This window comes from Miscanthus floridulus, chromosome 8, assembly GCF_019320115.1.
Source record: "Miscanthus floridulus cultivar M001 chromosome 8, ASM1932011v1, whole genome shotgun sequence".
NCBI lineage: Eukaryota > Viridiplantae > Streptophyta > Magnoliopsida > Poales > Poaceae > Miscanthus > Miscanthus floridulus.
The window spans coordinates 38,704,897-38,727,963 of NC_089587.1; the positions used below are offsets into that span (position 1 = coordinate 38,704,897).

Consider the following 23,067-nt stretch of genomic DNA (forward strand, 5'->3'; position numbering starts at 1 on the left):
GCTTCCTGATACTACTGTACGGGCACGGGCGCGCGAAGGCGCGCGCCCTGATACTAGTTTTTCGCGCGCCCTGATACTAGTTTGAGTTATTCCTGCGACCCATGCTGCTCTACCAAGCCAGATCTGCAGAGGCGACCTTTGTTGTTTCCACCCCCCGCGTGGTCTCGTGCTCGGCCTTGTCCGATGCCAACGCTCGCAGGGAACCCACCGCCGACCTTCGTCCACGCCACCGCACGCACGGAGCCTGCCGCTGACCTTCTTCCCTGCCTCCACACGCCGCTGCCGCCTCCACGCCACATCCAGTCGTGTCCAAGCCAGATCTGCAAAGGCGCCTCTCACCGGTGACCCCTCCCGCGAATGGGTGGCACTCCTCCGACAACCCCCTAACGGCGGCGGCCCACTCCAGATGGCCAAGTTTGCAATGGTAACAAGTGGGGGTGCAAATGGTACAGGTATTTTCTGACCGTATCTGAGTTTGAATCTGTTTAGAGGAGTTTAGACGTGTCCGTATTCCAAGTCTGAATATTCAACCTTCGATGACCATATCCGAATACTCAAATCGTATATTTATGATATCCATTCGTATCATATCCGACATAGCTGATACTATTCGTATTCGAATACGAATCCGAATAGAAATATGAAAACAAATATAATATCAATGATATCCACCCACGATCCATTTGAAGGAAGAAGATGATGACATATGGATCTCACATGTCATTGACTGCTAAAATAAATCTAAGAGCCATAGTTTAGATAATATATTGCTAGAGTTGGAAGCAAAAAATAGGTAGTATAAAAAATAGATGACTACCCAAACATACAAGTAGGGGTCTGTTTTGAGCAGTATTGCTGGAGATGCTACCTCCTGTAGATTTTCATTATGTATATTCGAAAGGTCATTAGAAGTCGTAACAGAATCGATACAAGTGAATGGCTGAACCTGTGCCAAATTATTATTTTACCTGAGGTAACATATTAAAAAGACTCGATCACTGCTATGCGTGCTACAGAGTCCTTAATTCTTCAGCCAGTATCCATTTTTATTCAGCTAACCAGGTAACCACACTCATCTTAGCAGAACTTTTTGTTTATTATGGTTGTGGCCTGCTCTGAACTATAAATATATCTTGGCCAACCAGGCAACCTTCGACATCTTGGGCACTTCCGAACTTCTGTTCCAGATACTGTCCAATGGCGGCAAGGCGCTGACCAAACTGCCCCCTAAAGGTTGCATCAACAGATAACGGCTTCTTGCTGTAGTCTACGGTCCTACGAATCACTTCACCATCAGTAGGGCCAGAGTTGAGCACCACCATCTCCTCACTGAAATTCGCAAAAGCTAGAGTTGTGACTTTGCCATCAAACTTGTGACATGAGAGTCTCCATGGAGTGCCACGGGTTCCAGAAGCGAGGGTTTCTCCAAGACCAGGGGCAACCTCAGCCTCTACTAACCTTGGGATCATGGTCAACATGGGCTAACTGTATGAAGCACAAAGGAGAGGTCTGGCTGAAGCATTTCTTGCACAAGAACCGCCATCTTTGCGTCTCTCTGAGGTACACCAGCCGCTCGACGGCTAAGGATTGCTCTCCTTGTGTATAATGATGCCCAAACCTGTCCAACCGCAGCTCCAAAGGAACTAGGGTCAGAGAGACTGACATTAGGAATTGATTCATAGAGCCCAGCAGCAGACATTCCAGCCAAATCCTCCACATTAGCAGTAGATCTGACAATTAGTCGAACATTCTGATCAAATATTTTTTTCAAAGATTCAATGATTTCTTCCAATGGAGAAAGAAGTGAAACAGTGGCTTGAAGCTCCGAGGATAGGCTATCAAGTTCACCATTTTCAATTTGAGCTGTTTCGATCCTCTCTAGAAGGTTAGTGTAGGATTTGAGTGATCCACTTTTCTTGAAGGCGTCCTCCATGGATCCAAATGGAATGACAGCACCTGCAGGAACTCTGAATGCTGCTGGAGTTCCTTGGTCATTGTAAACTGCCCAATAATCAATGAAAAATGTAAAGATAATATGAAGTGGAACATAAGACTTTCAAGAAAGCAGTTCGGCCATACTACTATAAGCTTGCAGTTCTGTTGTACTCCTATGAGTTTTTTGTTAATGTACATAATGTACAAGGTCTATGGATCCATAAACACTATCATGCAAGCAGAAACGACCTTTTTTCCTCGAACTACGCAGGAGAGCTGCAGCATCATTTCATTAAAGGTAGAAAAAAAGTAGTACACGAGTCTAGAAGGACCCAAACCCGAGTACGGGAACAAACACACATACACCACACCCCAGGAACTAGGCTAGATTCGCACCACAATCTACAAGAAACACGACCAGCAGAAACGACCTTAACAGCATCATTTTTGCCATTCTAGCAGATAAAAAGCTATCACAACATTCTTTGTTATTGTTACATGAAAACTAGGCTTATTCTTGATCACCTTGGTTAAGCACTATGTTTAATCATTTGTTATTTATTAAAGGAGGAATGTACAGCATTATCAGCTAGACTTACTTGCTTTGAATGATACCATGGGTGTATATATTCTACAATATGGATTGGTGGAATGATACCCTGTTTAATACTTTTCTCTGTTAATAAGCAGCAACATACTAATAACGTCCAGGCAAATTGACTGGTTGTATAAATGATACTTGTCAAATTCAAGAACATTCCTAAACATGACATTTTGCTCTGCGAATGAGCATGATAACTACCTTGATTCCTATCATCAGAGATATCTTGCGAACCTTGTAAGGTATCGATTCACAACAAAGTCGGTAACACAAATCAACATGAATTTGATGGATATCTCAACTGAAATTGGTACCTTTATTTGACACTGAGGAAAGAACCGAAAGAGTTCCACATGCAGCAGCTTTTGCACCAGATGATTCAATTGATGCCTCTGAAAGCTCGAGCACACCAGACATACCATTCGCTCCTGAAGTATAGCTCTTTTGCTGAAGTGAAGGCCCCTTAGGGTTAGGGAAAAGAAAAAAAAGTAAGTAGGAGCAAGTGTAAAAACATGCATTGTAACATGTAGTCAGCAAGATGTGATGGATTGGCATGCTTTGATTAGATGATTTGAAGCAAAAGAAACTAACCTCAGACAATTTTAACTTCTTGTCTGTAGTCGGCGGTAGTGAGAATTGCTGTGCAAATAGATTTCCTCCACTGGATGGCTCTGAAGACATGGCAGCACAATCATCTTTGTTTGAAACAACTGAAAGATCAACATTATTGGATGATGCACCCAACCTGTAAAAAGGAACACCAAAACTCACCAAACATATTCACGTAGAGGGTGCATAGCAGTAGCATACTACTTCAATACCACTAAGTGGTGCTTAATTAGCAGTCAGGTTTACTACTTCAGTATACAACTGAAAATTCTACTTTCCACACATTCCTTCATTAGAAAAAAGAACTTTTAGATTTGTAACTTCAAAATAGGACAGACTCATCCACCTATTCTTGTCTGCATGTAATAAGTTGTGGACACATTCATGGGCTGCCAATATAGGCGACGCCCTAGGCGTCCACCGAGCCCAAGCCATGGCTAGGATTGACCAGAGACTGGGTCGGTTAGGAACAGGATTGCAGGGAGGATATTTAGGAGAATTGTTACCGAGTTTGTTAAGAAGTGCACCCTGAGTTATAAAGGGCACTCAAACATTATCATCGAAGAAGGAAAAGCCTCCCTGTGTCGGGGTGGGGTTTCCATCGACGGTGGCATCAGCCTCGCTATCCCCTTCACTCTTCCTCCCAATCCCTACTACTCTTGCACTCCACGCCGCCCACGCCATATCAAGTTGGTACAGAGACCACTCACAAGGCATCGACCACCATGTCCGGCGTTCCTGATCCTGCTGAGATGGCGGCCAAGCTGGATCGCATTTTGGGGCAGCTCACCACCCTCAACAACCGGATGGACTCCCCGACAAGTGGGTCGCCCGGACCAAGAAGTTCTAGTTGGGCAAGGACTCCGGCGACTTCACCGAAGCCTCCACCACGGATGATCACCGCAACCGTGGCCACGGTGGGGGCAGGAGGGGGGGGGGGGGGGGCGATGGTGGTTGCAAGCGGCGACTTCCGCCGCAATCGCTACGACGAGCACTATGGCCGTCCTTGACCCCCCCCCCCCCCCCCCCCCCTAAGATCACCTTTCTGTCCTTCGACGGCGAGTTTGATCCACTCACATGGCTAAACAAGTGCGACAACTACTTTCGTGGCCACCACCCGCTGGAGGAAGAAAAGTGGATGGCGTCACTTCACCTGGACAGAGCCACGGCGAACTGGTACTACCAGATGGAGTAGGACTTCGGGATCGTTTCCTGACCTCGCTTCGTCGACTTCATCAACCTCCGCTTTGACCCTCCGGCTTCGACCCTCCGATCTGCTCGAACAACCTCCGCAAACTCAAGGCCCTCCAACGTGCAGGCTCCGTGGATGCGATGCCTCACTCCGTAGCACAAGGTGGACCTCTTCACCACCGGGCTGGACCAGCTGCTAGCTTCCGACGTCAAGCTCCAGTGGCCTTCTAACCTGCAAACGGCGATGAGTTTGGCACGTGCTTATGAACGTCACCAACAGGAAGTGTTCGGCGTCTCATCTTCCAGCACGCCCAAACCCGCGGCGCGACCACGGGCACTGCCCACGACTAACACGATGACATCAGGGGCCACGACAGCCCTACGGCAAGCCCGACAGGCCCCTGTGCACGCTTCTGCTACCGAAACCCAGAGGAGATGGCCGAGAAGCGTCAAAGTGGGCAATGCTATTTCTGCCCACGAGAAGTATACGTTGGAGCACAGGTACTCGGCCAAAGGTGTCTTCCTTTTGGAGTTGGCGGAAGGCAAAGAGGATGACCTAGGCGACACACTTCCTGATCTTGGCACCTCCCTACACGCCTTGATAGGGATCGGCACCGCTGACACCATGATGTTGCAAGTGCTTGTCGGCGGTGAGCGGCTACCTTTGTACCAACTATATGGTACACAAGAGTATGGCTGAGTTACACAAGAGTATGGCTGAGTACAGCCCCATCTACTCCTAGTACTACTAGTACATTGGCTTAGATCAGCTCACTACCAAGACATGGCTGATGTAGCCTTCTACCAACTACATGTACTAGAGATGGCCTATTGCCTTACACTCTACAGCAACCAGGAGCTGACCGAGTGCCTGCCCCTGATGCAGAATCAGAGAGGGAGATCAGCAGCAGATTATGTCTTACACCCCTTGGTTGGGTGGCTTTTATATATATAGTCAGGTATGACTTAAGTTACAAGAAAGCTATATACAATTAGACCCCTAGATATATGCATATCTAACACAAAGAACTAGTCCCTGATATGGTTCCCTGCTGGCCTGCTGGCCTGAGTCAATATGGCGTGAGGGAGGAGCCACAGCAAGCGTTTGCCATCAGTAGGCTAACAGAAAAGGGCAGGATCAAACTGATACCATGTAGAAATGAGAGGGGGAGAAGAGATGAGGGGCAATGCTGCACACAGCCAAAAGGCCCGGGTGTTTGTGTATATATTTCATTATTGATCAAATAGAATCACGCAGGATTACAATTGGTGCCATATCAAAGGTGCCCATAAGAGGAACCATTAAGGCTACCAATATAACAAAGAAATAATTCTTATGCAATAAATGAAACAAATCAATTAAATCTCTATCGATATACAATTGAATCTCCACAGAATAATCAACTAACAGTTTAAAACTCAAATCTGAATTGAGTGCGGATTTGGTGCCCAGGGGGGGCTGGCGCCCTCGTTAGCTAAAATACCATGTTGCAATGTTTCAAAAATCATCACAAAAATCACGTATGTAGCACACATAAAGATAAGTATAGCTAAAATACATGATTTTTGTGATGATTTTTGAAACATTGCAACATGGTATTTTAGAACGAGAGCGCCAGCACCCCTAGCGCCATATGATTTTCCATCTGAATTATACAATTTTGAGATCAGACAACACATTGTGAATTGTTTTAACTTCCTTTATGATAGTTAATTATCATATAAGATTCATAAACACCAGTAATTATTAAATATGTTCATTTAAGAAATAAGAAAATATTTTTTCCATTGCTTGGGAGCAACACAGTCCATATCAGAATGGAATGAAATGTTAGTAAAATAGAACCTAACCTGACATATTTTCCCTCAAGTAACCTCGTGTTCGTAATCGTGTCATCGTCTTCACAAGTTACAAATACAAACTTTCTCACTTTTCTTGAAGGCGTCCTCCATGGATCCAAATGGAATGACAAGCACCTGCAGGAACTCTGAATGCTGCTGGAGTTTCCTTGGTCATTGTAAACTGCCCAATAATCAATGAAAAATGTAAAGATAATATGAAGTGGAACATAAGACTTTCAAGAAAGCAGTTCGGCCATACTACTATAAGCTTGCAGTTCTGTTGTACTCCTATGAGTTTTTTCTTAATGTACATAATGTACAAGGTCTATGGATCCATAAACACTATCATGCAGCAGAAACGACCTTTTTTCCTCGAACTACGCAGGAGAGCTGCGACATCATTTCATTAAAGGTAGAAAAAAAGTAGTACACGAGTCTAGAAGGACCCAAACCCGAGTACGGGAACAAACACACATACACCACACCCCAGGAACTAGGCTAGATTCGCACCACAATCTACAAGAAACACGACCAGCAGAAACGACCTTAACAGCATCATTTTTGCCATTCTAGCAGATAAAAAGCTATCACAACATTCTTTGTTATTGTTACATGAAAACTAGGCTTATTCTTGATCACCTTGGTTAAGCACTATGTTTAATCATTTGTTATTTATTAAAGGAGGAATGTACAGCATTATCAGCTAGACTTACTTGCTTTGAATGATACCATGGGTGTATATATTCTACAATATGGATTGGTGGAATGATACCCTGTTTAATACTTTTCTCTGTTAATAAGCAGCAACATACTAATAACGTCCAGGCAAATTGACTGGTTGTATAAATGATACTTGTCAAATTCAAGAACATTCCTAAACATGACATTTTGCTCTGCGAATGAGCATGATAACTACCTTGATTCCCTATCATCAGAGATATCTTGCGAACCTTGTAAGGTATCGATTCACAACAAAGTCGGTAACACAAATCAACATGAATTTAATGGATATCTCAACTGAAATTGGTACCTTTATTTGACACTGAGGAAAGAACCGAAAGAGTTCCACATGCAGCAGCTTTTGCACCAGATGATTCAATTGATGCCTCTGAAAGCTCGAGCACACCAGACATACCATTCGCTCCTGAAGTATAGCTCTTTTGCTGAAGTGAAGGCCCCTTAGGGTTAGGGAAAAGAAAAAAAAGTAAGTAGGAGCAAGTGTAAAAACATGCATTGTAACATGTAGTCAGCAAGATGTGATGGATTGGCATGCTTTGATTAGATGATTTGAAGCAAAAGAAACTAACCTCAGACAATTTTAACTTCTTGTCTGTAGTCGGCGGTAGTGAGAATTGCTGTGCAAATAGATTTCCTCCACTGGATGGCTCTGAAGACATGGCAGCACAATCATCTTTGTTTGAAACAACTGAAAGATCAACATTATTGGATGATGCACCCAACCTGTAAAAAGGAACACCAAAACTCACCAAACATATTCACGTAGAGGGTGCATAGCAGTAGCATACTACTTCAATACCACTAAGTGGTGCTTAATTAGCAGTCAGGTTTACTACTTCAGTATACAACTGAAAATTCTACTTCCACACATTCCTTCATTAGAAAAAAGAACTTTTAGATTTGTAACTTCAAAATAGGACAGACTCATCCACCTATTCTTGTCTGCATGTAATAAGTTGTGGACACATTCATGGGCTGCCAATATAGGCGACGCCCTAGGCGTCCACCGAGCCCAAGCCATGGCTAGGATTGACCAGAGACTGGGTCGGTTAGGAACAGGGATTGCAGGGAGGATATTTAGGAGAATTGTTACCGAGTTTGTTAAGAAGTGCACCCTGAGTTATAAAGGGCACTCAAACATTATCATCGAAGAAGGAAAAGCCTCCCTGTGTCGGGGTGGGGTTTCCATCGACGGTGGCATCAGCCTCGCTATCCCCTTCACTCTTCCTCCCAATCCCTACTACTCTTGCACTCCACGCCGCCCACGCCATATCAAGTTGGTATCAGAGACCACTCACAAGGCATCGACCACCATGTCCGGCGTTCCTGATCCTGCTGAGATGGCGGCCAAGCTGGATCGCATTTTGGGGCAGCTCACCACCCTCAACAACCGGATGGACTCCCCGACAAGTGGGTCGCCCGGACCAAGAAGTTCTAGTTGGGCAAGGACTCCGGCGACTTCACCGAAGCCTCCACCACGGATGATCACCGCAATCGTGGCCACGGTGGGGGCAGGAGGGGGGGGGGGGGGCGATGGTGGTTGCAGCGGCGACTTCCGCCGCAATCGCTACGACGAGCACTATGGCCGTCCTTGACCCCTCCCCCCCCCCCCCCCCCCAGGATCACCTTTCTGTCCTTCGACGGCGAGTTTGATCCGCTCACATGGCTAAACAAGTGCGACAACTACTTTCGTGGCCACCACACGCTGGAGGAAGAAAAGTGGATGGCGTCACTTCACCTGGACAGAGCCACGGCGAACTGGTACTACCAGATGGAGTAGGACTTCGGGATCGTTTCCTGACCTCGCTTCGTCGAATTCATCAACCTCCGCTTTGACCCCTCCGATCTGCTCGAACAACCTCCGCAAACTCAAGGCCCTCCAACGTGCAGGCTCCGTGGAGGACTACCAGCGGCGCTTCCTCGCCCTCCTGTCCCACTGTGATGGCCTCACTCCGTAGCACAAGGTGGACCTCTTCACCACCGGGCTGGACCAGCTGCTAGCTTCCGACGTCAAGCTCCAGTGGCCTTCGAACCTGCAAACAGCGATGAGTTTGGCACGTGCTTATGAACGTCACCAACAGGAAGTGTTCGGCGTCTCATCTTCCAGCACGCCCAAACCCGCGGTGCGACCATGGGCACCGCCCACGACTAACACGATGACATCAGGGGCCACGACGGCCCTACGGCAAGCCCGACGGGCCCTGTGCACGCTTCTGCTACCGAAACCCAGAGGAGATGGCCGAGAAGCGTCAAAGTGGGCAATGCTATTTCTGCCCACGAGAAGTATACGTTGGAGCACAGGTACTCAGCCAAAGGTGTCTTCCTTTTGGAGTTGGCGGAAGGCAAAGAGGATGACCTAGGCGACACACTTCCTGATCTTGGCACCTCCCTACACGCCTTGATAGGGATCGGCACCGCTGACACCATGATGTTGCAAGTGCTTGTCGGCGGTGAGCGGCTACCTTTGTACCAACTATATGGTACACAAGAGTATGGCTGAGTTACACAAGAGTATGGCTGAGTACAGCCCCATCTACTCCTAGTACTACTAGTACATTGGCTTAGATCAGCTCACTACCAAGACATGGCTGATGTAGCCTTCTACCAACTACATGTACTAGAGATGGCCTATTGCCTTACACTCTACAGCAACCAGGAGCTGACCGAGTGCCTGCCCCTGATGCAGAATCAGAGAGGGAGATCAGCAGCAGATTATGTCTTACACCCCTTGGTTGGGTGGCTTTTATATATATAGTCAGGTATGACTTAAGTTACAAGAAAGCTATATACAATTAGACCCCTAGATATATGCATATCTAACACAAAGAACTAGTCCCTGATATGGTTCCCTGCTGGCCTGCTGGCCTGAGTCAATATGGCGTGAGGGAGGAGCCACAGCAAGCGTTTGCCATCAGTAGGCTAACAGAAAAGGGCAGGATCAAACTGATACCATGTAGAAATGAGAGGGGGAGAAGAGATGAGGGGCAATGCTGCACACAGCCAAAAGGCCCGGGTGTTTGTGTATATATTTCATTATTGATCAAATAGAATCACGCAGGATTACAATTGGTGCCATATCAAAGGTGCCCATAAGAGGAACCATTAAGGCTACCAATATAACAAAGAAATAATTCTTATGCAATAAATGAAACAAATCAATTAAATCTCTATCGATATACAATTGAATCTCCACAGAATAATCAACTAACAGTTTAAAACTCAAATCTGAATTGAGTGCGGATTTGGTGCCCAGGGGGGGCTGGCGCCCTCGTTAGCTAAAATACCATGTTGCAATGTTTCAAAAATCATCACAAAAATCACGTATGTAGCACACATAAAGATAAGTATAGCTAAAATACATGATTTTTGTGATGATTTTTGAAACATTGCAACATGGTATTTTAGAACGAGAGCGCCAGCACCCCTAGCGCCATATGATTTTCCATCTGAATTATACAATTTTGAGATCAGACAACACATTGTGAATTGTTTTAACTTCCTTTATGATAGTTAATTATCATATAAGATTCATAAGACACCAGTAATTATTAAATATGTTCATTTAAGAAATAAGAAAATATTTTTTCCATTGCTTGGGAGCAACACAGTCCATATCAGAATGGAATGAAATGTTAGTAAAATAGAACCTAACCTGACATATTTTCCCTCAAGTAACCTCGTGTTCGTAATCGTGTCATCGTCTTCACAAGTTACAAATACAACTTTCTCCTGGAAACATATGTAAGTAGCATTCTTTTTTTTCTTTTCGAAAAAGTGCAGTGGAATTCATTAAAAAGGGAAACCATAATTAAATAAAATGAGGCTTTCGGTACTAACTTGACGAGCTCTAACACCAAGATGTGATAGGTGAGGTAATTCTTGTAGAAGAATAACACCCACTATGTTATCCCCAGCAGCTTTGACCTGTCAAATGAGGAGCCAAACCTTTGCAATATCAGGAAGTTGTCAAGACAACAACAACAAACCAAGGATTTAATTGTTTATAGATACCTCTTCATCTCCATCAGCCTTGTTTACAACTAGCACGACGGGTTTGATGGATGATGGCAATGATCCAGGAGCTATTCTTTCAACCTGAAAAAATGAACTATGACCAAAGAAACGATGCTATAAACACATGAATTTTTCAACTTAAATATGGCAAGCAAGGATGGGCTGGGATGGTTTTAAAGACTAAAGGGGTGAAAGAGCCTGCAACTTGACTGGTTAGAAGAGCTCACAAGTAGAACCATAGGTCCTACATTCGACTCCCCATGTGAGCGAATTTCAGGTTGGGCTAATAAAGGCCCCTCATTGGCTCACACTCTATACCCTAAAATAGCTGCCACCAAAAGGATGTAATTGTCGATTGTGAAACCAACCTTTGTGGCCATTCTAGATGGGTAAGAGTCTAGAGTCAGTTTTAATTAAAATGCCCAGGAGATGTCTCCTCCCACCAGTCTAATTTTTTAAAGACTCAAGGGTAGGACATATTTTTTAATGAACCAAGGTCAAACCCAACTCATGAATCATAACTGAAATAATGCTAAGGTCAAATATCCTGGTCTGACATAAACCGGTCTTATGGTCTATGCTTCAGTTTTCTACAAGAATTTACATGGATGATTTATTACGAATTATCATCAAATCTATCTTTTAGCTCTTTTAATCATTCAATGAAGCTTAAGCCGTGCATAAACCCACCATGTGTGACTGACAATTGTTCAGTATATACTGCTGATCATTTGAATGATAAAATGTTTGATCTTGTCATACTCGAATTACATCTCGATAAAAAAAGAAGAGCAAATTGTCATTTTTTTTTGTGGTCATGGTGTGGGATTCACGAAATAAACTTACATAGATTACAATGAGAACACAACAACAGGGCAAAAGGAGCAAATGGAAGTTGCCCACACCTGTATCAAGGCTCCATGGGCCACTCCAGGAACAAGAACATCCCACACAGACGATCCAAGAACTGCTCGAGTTGCTTTTAAAAGTACAGTGCAAAGTTTCGAGACCTGAAAAATAACACTAAAACAAATCTAAATAGTTAGATTCACATCAATCAGATTGATGTTAATCTTAATATCAGTATCGTCCAAATGATGTGCAGGAGCACTCAGTACTCTTCTGTTGCTCCAAAGAAAACATACCCAGCACGAATTTCAGCCTCAGTGTATGTTCTCACACTGTTCTCTGGTATTCCAAGGGCTTTCCCAAGAACCTACATATGTAGACAATCAATCTGAAAATTTACCCACAATTCACAAGAAAGTTAAAGTGTGAGAATAAATGGAAATGTTGGCTTATGTTCTATTGAACAGAGCATGCACAAATGTTTGCTTAAAGTGTTGAAATCGGTCTCTAATTTTTTGTACTTTATTTTTTAGGAATTCCTCATATAAGGATTAAGGAAACAAATTTTATTTTGGATTAAGCATGAAATAATCTAGTACTCTATCCTTATTTTCACTTCCTTTTGGACACACTGCATGTATCTTCCTCATACAAATATGTCCTGCTCCCACCTTCTTGTAACTTGCAATCCAACCACATTTACAGATCTTTCCTAGCTTCCTAACCCATGAGCGAGGCAAAAAAAAAATGATGCAAATAAATAAGCAAAGATCATATAGAACAACCCTCGTTATATAATGTTTATGTCCGGTAATTTTGATCCTATTGGCTCGAATATTTATATTATGTACACTAAAGCATATTACTTTGCAATAAAGATGCAGTAGTAGTACACTAAGTTAACATAAATCATCAGTGATGATTGGTAACATTTCCATCAAGTGTTCTGCCAGAGAGGTATGGACAAATATCATGATGTTTTATCTCAGTCAAGCAATAAGCAATGGACATTTTCTGAGGAAGCAACTCAGTGAGCAATTTCAAATGTCTGATTTGGGCCTCTCTGTTATTTCCTCAGAATTGAGGTGTTGCATTCTGCTGAGGGATACTATCTCTCTCATTCCAAGATCATATTGCCCGTTCTGGCATTACTGATAATCAAACGACTACAAGCACCTATTGATCTTCACTTGGACCTTCGCCCTACTGATGGAACATCACTTGGGGATCCCTCTAGATATCGTCATATTGTGGGAAGCCTTGTTTATCTCACTGTCACTGTTAGACAAATACGCATCTGGGCCTAGAGCCTGTCATGGTTTTCTATAGACTGATCATTAGACAAAATAGGCAATGATATCTGATGGTGGCCATACTTCTATAAACCAAACCTAGATCATCCTTGCCTATATATGTGCCTGTACTCTACAGCCCTAATCAATCTGTTGTTTTCCTGTGCAATACCTTTGCTTTCATGGCATCACTAGTCTAGGTTAAACATTGTTCAGCCTAAACGATCGTTCAGCCCATTTACACACCATTTAAATGCTAAATGTTGCTACGTCGTTTCCATTTAATTGACAGTTTATCCCGTTTAAACTGTCTGTGTTTGCCTGTTTAAGTGGCCGTTTAGCCCGAATAATGGCTAAACGGTAAGTGACCGACTGTTTACTGGTTTAGCGTTTAGCATTTAGGATAACACTGATGTTAAACCCTAATCCTTCCACTAGCCCTAGCGCAGCCCACGCAGCTGCACCTCTTCATGGGCTGGCCTCTCGCCCGCTACAATTCCCATGCTTGATCCCCTCATGCTGCGTCCACCATATCCGGAAATCCCCTATTCTTCCCTCGGCTGCTGCAGTCTCCACCTCTCTCGCGATCGATGAGGAGGCCAACCTCACTGCAACCACAGCCACCGATGCAGAGCCCAACACTGCTGCGGCGTCGCCTCTCCTTCCGAGAACGATGAGGAGGCCAACCTCGCTGCAACCGCAGCTGCTGATGCGGAGGCCAAGGCCGCTACGGCAGCAGCCACCGTTGCGAACACTGCTACCGTCGCCGATGCAGGACACCCCTAGGCATAGTGCTGCCACCCGCCACCGCAAGCCCAAGGCCGCGCATAGGCGGCCCTTGCTCAAGAACGAGATCTCCAGTTGGTGCCCCTGCAGTTGTGTTGGTGCCCGTGCAGTTGTGTGACTGGAGGGTGGCCCTGATTGACCTGCCAGTCGCCCAACTGCAGAAGCACCAACTGCAGACGAACTGCATCCCTTGCTCGTGCCCAAGAAGCACCAACTCTAGAGGAACTGCTTCCCTTGCTCACGCCCAAGCTGCCGAGCGGGAAGCCTCCACTACCACCCAGGCGTGCGACACGGCTGTCGCACGCGCCAGCAACACCCTCGACCGTGCGGCCCACAAAAGGGCCGTCACAGCAGCCATGCGCACCCTCGCCCATGCAGCCCACGAACGGGCCATCGCAACCGACAAGGACTTCAAGTCAACCACCCCTGGACAGCCCTCACCAGCACCTTCGCAATGCCCTGTTGGTCCATGAGGTCGTTGCCATCATCAATTTGCACGCTCAGGCAGTCAACGTGTAGAACATCCACAACCTCATCCTCGCCATCCTCGACACTGACTCCGACAATTACACCTGTTGGAGCCATTAGATCCTTCTCATCCTCGAGAAGTACTCCTGCCACATCCCCGGCGAAGTTGTCCTCAAGGAAGTTGCCCGAGTACACCTTCCCATTCACAGCCTCAACAATGTCGTCCACTCCGTCTTGTTTCAGGCTAGTCTCCCTCCTCGTTATTGGGTTGAAAGCCTTAGTACCACCATGCTGCTCCATAACATCCCCACCAAGACATTGCGCTCCTCTACGCCACATCAGGCCCCCCATCACAAAATGCAACATTTGGAGAGTAAAAGCAAACCCATGGTGTCAAAACAATATAAATTAAACAAGCTGGATTTCATATTACAAGAGACATCTAGTTTAGGGTTTAGTTTGCTTTTTATACTAGGCTATGTGTTGAAGCCAATTCACCGCCTACATACTCTCACTCGGCTTCGTGGAAGCCAAGTCGGACTTGTTGCTGTTTGTATTCCGCTGAGGAGACGACGTCATCTACTTGCTTCTCTATGTCGACGACATTGTCCTCACTGCATCATCAGCAGCTCTCCTTCGCCACACCACCCATACCTTGCAACAGGAGTTCTAGATGAAGGACCTGGGTGAGCTACATCACTTTCTTAGGATGCAAGTTCAGCTGCAATGCCGACGGCTTGTTTCTCTCAGCAGAACCGGTACATTCTTGTCGGCCATGGAAGCGCCTCGGTCAGCGACGACCAGATATTCCCTATGCTATTCAACAAGTCTGTCTCCATATGCATGATCCTCGGAAATCTCATCATGCAGCTCTCAAGCACATTTTGAGGTACATTCACCGCACTCTACATCTCAGGTCCAACTCGGGCTATGCGGTCTTCCTCGGGGACAACCCTGTGTCCTAGCCCTCCAAACAGCAGACCACTGTATCTCAGTCCAATGCGGAAGCCGAGTACCGCGTTGTGGCTAATGTTGTTCTGTGCGAGCTTCACTCACCGGCCTGCCATGCTACCCTGGTCTACAACAACATCAGTGTGGTCTAAATGTCCTCCAACCGGTTCAGCATCAAAGCACCAAACACATTGAGATTGATCTTCACTTTGTTTGGGAGCGACTTCCCATTGGTGGTGCCCGTGTTCTCCATGTGCCAACGTCATCTCAATATGTTGAGATCTTCACCAAGTGGCAGATTTCTTCGCTAAAGCACAAACCCGTGAGCAGCATCGGCTTCACTTGCTCAAACTCAATGCTTCAGATCCTCCACTTCCACCTTGAGTTTGAAGCGGGGTGTTAAAGTGTATGAAGGTCCATCTACTATAGGCCTATATGGTCCATGAGGCTCCTATATATATATAGTCATCTCCACTACTGGAGTGCTCATCTTCTCAAATCTCCAAGGTTAGTAACAGCCATCTCCACTACTACTGAAGTGTTAAAAAAAACTTCTCAGATCCCCAAGGTTAATGACATATTCGAGGGGAAAAAATAGGTGGAGCGCAGAATAGTATATGATAAACTTATGATCACAGGACTCATCTACTCTTCATTCAGTAAACTCACCTTGACTTTTTCAGGGAATATAGAAAGAAGTGCTTCAGAGTATTCTTCTGTTAGTCTTCGTGATCTATCAAGAGTGGCTTTGAGTCTCAGTGCCCAAATATACTTTCCATCCTCACTGCCTATGTACATGACAACAGTAGTTGAAGGGTACTCCTCACCACATTGAGAACACAAGTAGTAGGGATGCACATTCATGCATGACATATATTAAAGGAGAAATTGTACCTTCAAATTCAGATAGACCTTTCTGCTTCCAAGAAAGAAGCTCATTCACTATTGCAGTACACTCATTTGGTTTCCAACCTGAAAAGCTAACTTGATTTATGCCAATGACAAGGGCATCAAGGGCATCATCCCATAGACTTGTATTTGTAGGAAGACCCTCTGCAAGTGAAGCTGATCCACCTAAAGCTTCAAGAGCATTGATGTATCTGTTATGGTACCATAGCAACGAAAATAAAACCAAATTTGCTTCCATGAGAAACAAAGTATGTACGGAAGCATCATAATTGAAACAGAAACAAATTTAATTTCAACTATGGCATTACCTACTTAACAATACAAACGAATAATCCTCAAGCCCAATCTCACAAAGACGCCACTGCAAAACCTCAACAATCAATTTAATTGAAATACATGAATCCAATTTTAACCCATACTTTCTCAATTGTGTTTTGACAAGATAACCTTTTGTCGCATTGCAATAGCACTGTCTGGAGCATCATTTCTAAGGCCACTTTCCAGACCCTTCATTAGAATTGATCTTAGATAAGATAACGACAGCAAGGTCTTCAGCAAAACTTGGACGCCACCATTTTCATCCAAATCTTTTGCATCTTCGAGTTGGTCTAAATTCTGAGAAAATCAATAGAATCACATATACACGTATGAAATGGCCATTACACTGGTGAGCAGCAGGTCCATCACTCAGTCAACTGGTTAAAGATAAGCAGTAACAGCTGTTTACTTATTAAAAAAACTCACGCTAGGAGGAACTTAGTCAGATATTAAGAAGAATAGGCTCCCAAATTCAAGTTTAAAGGGACTTGAATCTGGGTTGCAGGGCGTACACCAGGCCTAATAACATTATCCAACTAGACATAGCATCGAACCCAGCAAGGCATGAATACTAACAGAACTTAAGTACATCAGCAAAGATGAGGCTACTCTTTTCTATGGAGTTGCCAAAACATAGAAATAGCAAATACGTGATGGTAGCACAAATTAACAACTCCAAACTTATTGTACTTGTCTATATTAGGGAGTGAAGAGCAAATTCACAAAAAAACTAACCTTTTTGGTTTTCAGAAAGGATGAGAGAGCTTCTGAGCCAGACTCATTCAAAGATTGCTCGATAGATTGCACTTGCTCCAGTAGGCTGCAAAGCCCACATTACAGTATCACATAATTGTTTCAAAAAGCATTTGACCACAGAGTGCAAAGAAAAGATGATGCAGCATAAAAGCTTCTTTTATATTATTCGTCTGCATGGTTGAGAATAAAATATGATTCACAAAATTATTTCTGTTCTAGTCTGAAGGTTTAAGGGCGAATTCAGTAATTTATATTGACATTAATTATTTGCCATTGGATATTTCTTTGTTTCATGACTTTCCATGGAATAAGTCAGAGTTAATTCCATACCATAAGATTCTGAATTTCTTTACTCCATGTCATTGCCAGATATCATGGACTGAGAAAAGTATCAACATCAAATTGAAAACCATCTTCCCAACATTGCTGAAGCACTCCTGCTCGCTAGGGAGGAAATTCACCTTTGGGGTCTGGCCGGTGCCCGTGGTATTTCTTACTTCTTGGCCACAGCTCAAGGAGTTTCTTAGGTCTTTGAGTCAAGACCTGTGTGTTGGGTGTGCGGGTGTGTTGTATGGGATCTTACCTTTTTTTTCTGCTTAATATAGTGATATGCAACTCTCCTATGTGTTCAAGAAAAAAAATGAAAACCATGCTGGCATGGACTGACAATGGACTTATTTGATGGTAATCACAATTAGGAAGTTCTCTAGTGGCATACAGTGGATTTATTCTCTTAACTACTCTTAGTATTTAATTATTCTAGACTAGATTCAACTTTCTTAGTTTTGCACACAAACCATTTCTAGTACAAGAATTTTAGGCTTTTAGGCAAGTTATTCTAAGAAAACACAGATCCACTCCAATGACCTTGATTCTTTTGGTGCAATATTTTTGCCTTCATCACCATCACCAATGCATGTCTGTATTGGTACTTCTGGTGACAAGTTGTTATGAATAGAAACTCAAAACTGATGTCACTATCTTTGTCACGTGAGGGCGCACGTACAGACGGTGGTGCAAGAGGGCTGCACGCGGCCAGAAGGCACGGCTGGGCCACAGGACCGTGGCTAGAGACCAAGGACAACCTGGCTAATTTAGGCAGGATATAGGATATCAGGATTAGCATGATTGAAAGAATAGTAGCTTTAATAGGAGCAGTTTATTATAGCAAACAGTGAAATGAAAATTTCTGAATGCAGAAAATGTGGGGCAAATTAGGAATTAGACAACCTGCCAGCATTAAAGAAATCTTTAATTCACTATAAAACGTCTTGAATTGTTCAACAAAAGCTTCATTGTACTCTCCAGGAGTCTTAGTAATCCTAGCAAGCATGGCTTCAGTAGCAATAAGATCCTCAGGGCCAGCATTCCGGTGAAGCTTGTTTTGTATAGTATGCTTGATTTCTTGCTGTTGATAATAGAAGATGACTGAGCAACAATTCCATAGAGGAAGTTATCCCAAATTGTGAAATGTGATCATCACCTTGAGATCATGTGGTATGTCATTACGATGAGCAATATCACGAATTCGTGTTAGAGGAACGGAGGCAGTAAATTCTGATTTAAATGAAGGTAAACAAGGATGAATCTTGCGTATCACAAGCAAATCCTGTATTAATATGAATCAAAATGTAAATGGTCAGAATTACAAAATAGAATAATATTTGTCTTCATTAAGGCGTATATGTTAGACAAATATGGGCTTGGGCTGGCCATGCAGCCCTAGCCCAGCCGCCATCCTATTTAGCTGTGTTGCCTTGGACTCCAAGCCCGGCACACCTGTATATTGAGTTGTATTCAGCAAGGATATCGGAGGACGGTTCTATCCATAAGCCGCCCCTATCCACGCCTATATATACATGTACCTTGTACTCGACATATCAATCTGTTAGCATATTTATTCCTGTTAGCATATTTATTACCAGTCGGCTGATGCCTTGGTCTCTCCCCGGGCTGTCGCCTGGGAACTACCCCTGGCTGCCGCCTCTGTACTCCCTCCCTCCCTCCTCCCTCCCTCCCTCCCTATCCCCTGTAATCCTGGTTGCTATTCATCAATGGAACATTTGAGCCTGTTCAAGCTCTAATACAATCTACTATTCTACATATTTTCCCAACTTACAATATATATTCTAGTAAAGATTCGGCAAAACTACTCAAAATGATTTCTTTGCTCCGTGGAAAAGAATCTGGAAGTCATGGGCTCCTCCTCACTGCAAGTTCATTTGGCTTGCAATGAACAACCGTTGTTGGACAGACGCTCGTCTTGCCAAGAGAGGACTTCCTTATCTAGCTGCTTGCCCACTTTGTGATCAAGCAGAAGAGTCAATTCAAGCCTTTGCAAGACAGGTATGGTACAGAATCTTCCAAGATTGGGATTGAATTCCATTGCGCCAGCCTCTATCAGCAGATTCTCAAGCTGGTGGTACCGGGCAATCAAAGAAGTGCGGAAGGAGATCAGAGAAGGCCTCAATTCAGTTATCATTAGCGTGTTCTGGGAAATCTGGAAACATCAGAATGATTGTGTTTTTAACAGCTCAAGTCTGAATATCATTGTGGTGTTGTAGCGAGGCACAAATGCATGTAGTTCTGCTGAAGCAAAAATGTGCCAGGAGTTGCAGGCTAGGACGTTTGTTGGGGGATAGTTTTCCTGGTTTTGGTAGTTCTGGACTTCTGGTCACCTACTTTTTTTTCTCGAACTACGCAGGAGGAGAGGAATACAAGATGAGCTGGATTTAGAAAGAAACCCAGCTCACGGAACAAAACAACACCACACCCACCCACCCTAACCGAGAAGGAAAGGGTGGGGGTGGTTCTAAACAAGACCAGGACCTAACCATCACCTTCCGCACCCACCCTCCGCGTGTCTTGATCCTAGACATGAGAGGGAATGCATCGCAACTCAATGTCCGCAGAGAACGAGAGATTTTCCGCCGAGGCATGAAGGGAACAAGACCAGCGCATGACGTGTAGACAGTAAGACAGAGAGATGATCGGCCGCCCACCATTGAAAATCCTCAATGGCCACTGCCACCTCCTCCGTCGGCAAGATCAAAAAGAAAAAGCTCCCCCAAAAAAATAGTGGCAAGGCACCAACCTATGATAATGGTGCGGTACTATCTCGGGGTAGTGACAATGGTCGCCGGCTCAGGTTATAGTGCGGCCCTGTACGGTGAAGCCAGGGTTTGGGGTTTTCATAGATAGTTTCGCCGAGGTTTCTTCTTAGTGCAAAGTCATGGGGCGTTCATTTTTATAGAAATAAGTAGTGATACAAAATAAAATACTAGTAGGACAATGTTGATGTCACAACTACTATGAGGAATGAAGCAATCAACCTGAGCTGATGTGTTTTCCCCATAGTATATCCTTTCAATTTCACGAAAAATTTGCCTGGATATCTCAGCATGTTTATTGGGTCGATGGTGACCACCATCCTCAAAGCATGGTATTTGACCAGTATATATCCACTGCGATCAAGAGAAGATATTGAGAATGTTACCAAAACCATTTAACCAATATCATTGTCTCCAGACAACAAAGCTCAAGGGGAATATTTGGATATCTGTGCCACCTATTGACTAACAGCACAGTAAGGTGCAAGAGGGGGGACCTTTAGATATATAGCAGAATATGTAAGAGCCTCCAAGTGACTCTGACCATGAACATATTCAGACAAAGCTCACGGACAAGCTCCAACTGCAGAAACATAGCAAAGTGAATTCACATAGATAGTCCAGTAGATAAAATTAGTTTTCTTTCTCCAGAAGTGCAAAAAGTTTGAGCAATACCCTGGTTTTATATTACTTAGTAAAGAAAGTCCATTCAGCTTTAAATTAATCTCGATTGGAAGCTTTACAAATTCTACAAATGGAATCAGACTTACCTAGAAATTTCAGTATATATTAGATAATACCCAAAAATATGATAACACTAGCTTTAAGTCCCTTCAAAAAAAAAGATCTGGGCAATAAACACTATACTTCTAGATAATAGCTTCACAAGAGATCCCAGTTATCACAGTTAACAACTATTATGAATTACATCTAACAACAACTACTACCAAAAGGTAAACAGCCAGGTGTTATGATCAAAAGAATAAACCCACATGGAATACTGTACCCATTTCACAAGAAAAAATAGGGAATTAATCCAACTAACCTTCCGCCACCAGTTTCTTGATGCTTTATCACCCTCCACCAATTTCAGCGATACTGCATCAAGCCCAGTCATGTCCCACTTCCTACCACTCTCATTATTGCTATGCTCATTTGACCGCATGAAAACTGTATCACTACCTTGCCATAGGCCACCAAGTGTGCTCGACTCAAGTTCTGGTGTTAGATCGCCATCCCCAGCATTACCAATATTTCCCATCTCTTCTAGAGCAATATTTCCAGATAGTTTAGCATCTTCATCTATCTCCTTCTCAGTATCTCCAGACAACTTAATCTCTGATGTTCCTAAAAGATCTAAAGGCTCTTTTGTCTTATTCCAGTGGCATGCCATATCAAATGAACCATTTTTTGGCAAATAAACTACACGGTTGTCACCATCCTCCCATATTTTGTCCTTGCCTTTATTCAAAAATATCACAAACTTGAACTCCAAGTGTTTCTCCAGGGAGATCAAGCTGGCAGACCCAACCATTTGGTGTCCAATCCATCTCAACCTGACTCTTCCATGAACCGAGCTCTTTTGTCGAACCAATAATGCCAACATGCTCACCAAACATAACCTGGTGATCTAGACAAACACGAAGACGCACTATATCCTGCTTTGAAGGATCTATTTGTTTTTTCTCCTTTGTTCTGTAGAATAAAAATAGTGAGTGTAGCCAACAAACTCTACTGGAATCAGACTTTCAGAACTCAGAGAGTTGCATGTGTGTAAGAGCAGAATTTGCAAGTAACTGCTTCATCTTTTCTGCTGTATAATGATTATAGGCCAGAGAAGAAAAATATATTGTAAAGAAACAACTGTGACGAGATCCATGGAGTAGTTCATAAAAGGTGATCTACTTGTCATACATCAATGCATATGGGCAGAAGACATCACATTAAGTAGTAAATGGAAAGCTAGGCATGGAATTTCATTTAGAGTCATTTGTATTAATTGAAAAAAATATAAAACTGATCAAAATGTACAATGAACCAGCATTGAATTGAATTACAATACTTTTATCAAATCAAATGAGTTCCGATAAGTATATTCTGGCAACGTTACAATTAATCCAATTATCTAACTACACATGTTTGAATACTTCTAATTTACTCAAAGTACTATTTTAGTAGTGTTTGGTTGGTGGGACTGAAAGGCTATGTCGTCGTCGTTGTTGTTGTACTATTTTAGTAGTGTTTGGTTGGTGAGATGGGGTGGGACTGGGATGGAGGTGGGGCGATCCCTCTTTTGTGCTGGTTGGTTGAGGCAAGACTGAGATAAGACCGTCCCACCTGGAAATATGCGTTGTTGATGCCGTGACTCGGGTCCCTCTTTTTTGGACGGACAGAGTCGTCCTCCCTGGGATTCGCGGGCGCACGGGGAAGATGAGCGAGGACGCAAGCGGGGCAGCGAGCGGTGGCGCAGGCGGGTGAGCTCCGGCGCCGGCCATGCCGCGCGGTTCACCTCTGCCGCCAGCCAGCGAGAGGTCGAACGGTCGCAGCGACGCCATCAGTCTTCCTCCTAATCCTCGCAGCGACGGTGTCGCCTCGCTTGTCCCAACGGGGGCCGACTTTGAGAGAGAGAGAGAGAGAGAGAGAGTAGGAGGCAGTGGCCTCGGGGCGGGGCAGGGCGGGGCGGGGCGCGGCGCGAGAA

At 44.1% G+C, this 23,067-nt stretch overlaps 1 pseudogene; it reads right to left on the reverse strand.

The window, feature by feature from the left end:
- Positions 1-840: 840 nt before the first annotated feature.
- On the reverse strand, positions 841-23,060 carry LOC136476205 (phosphoglucan, water dikinase, chloroplastic-like; annotated as a pseudogene).
- Positions 23,061-23,067: the final 7 nt, after the last annotated feature.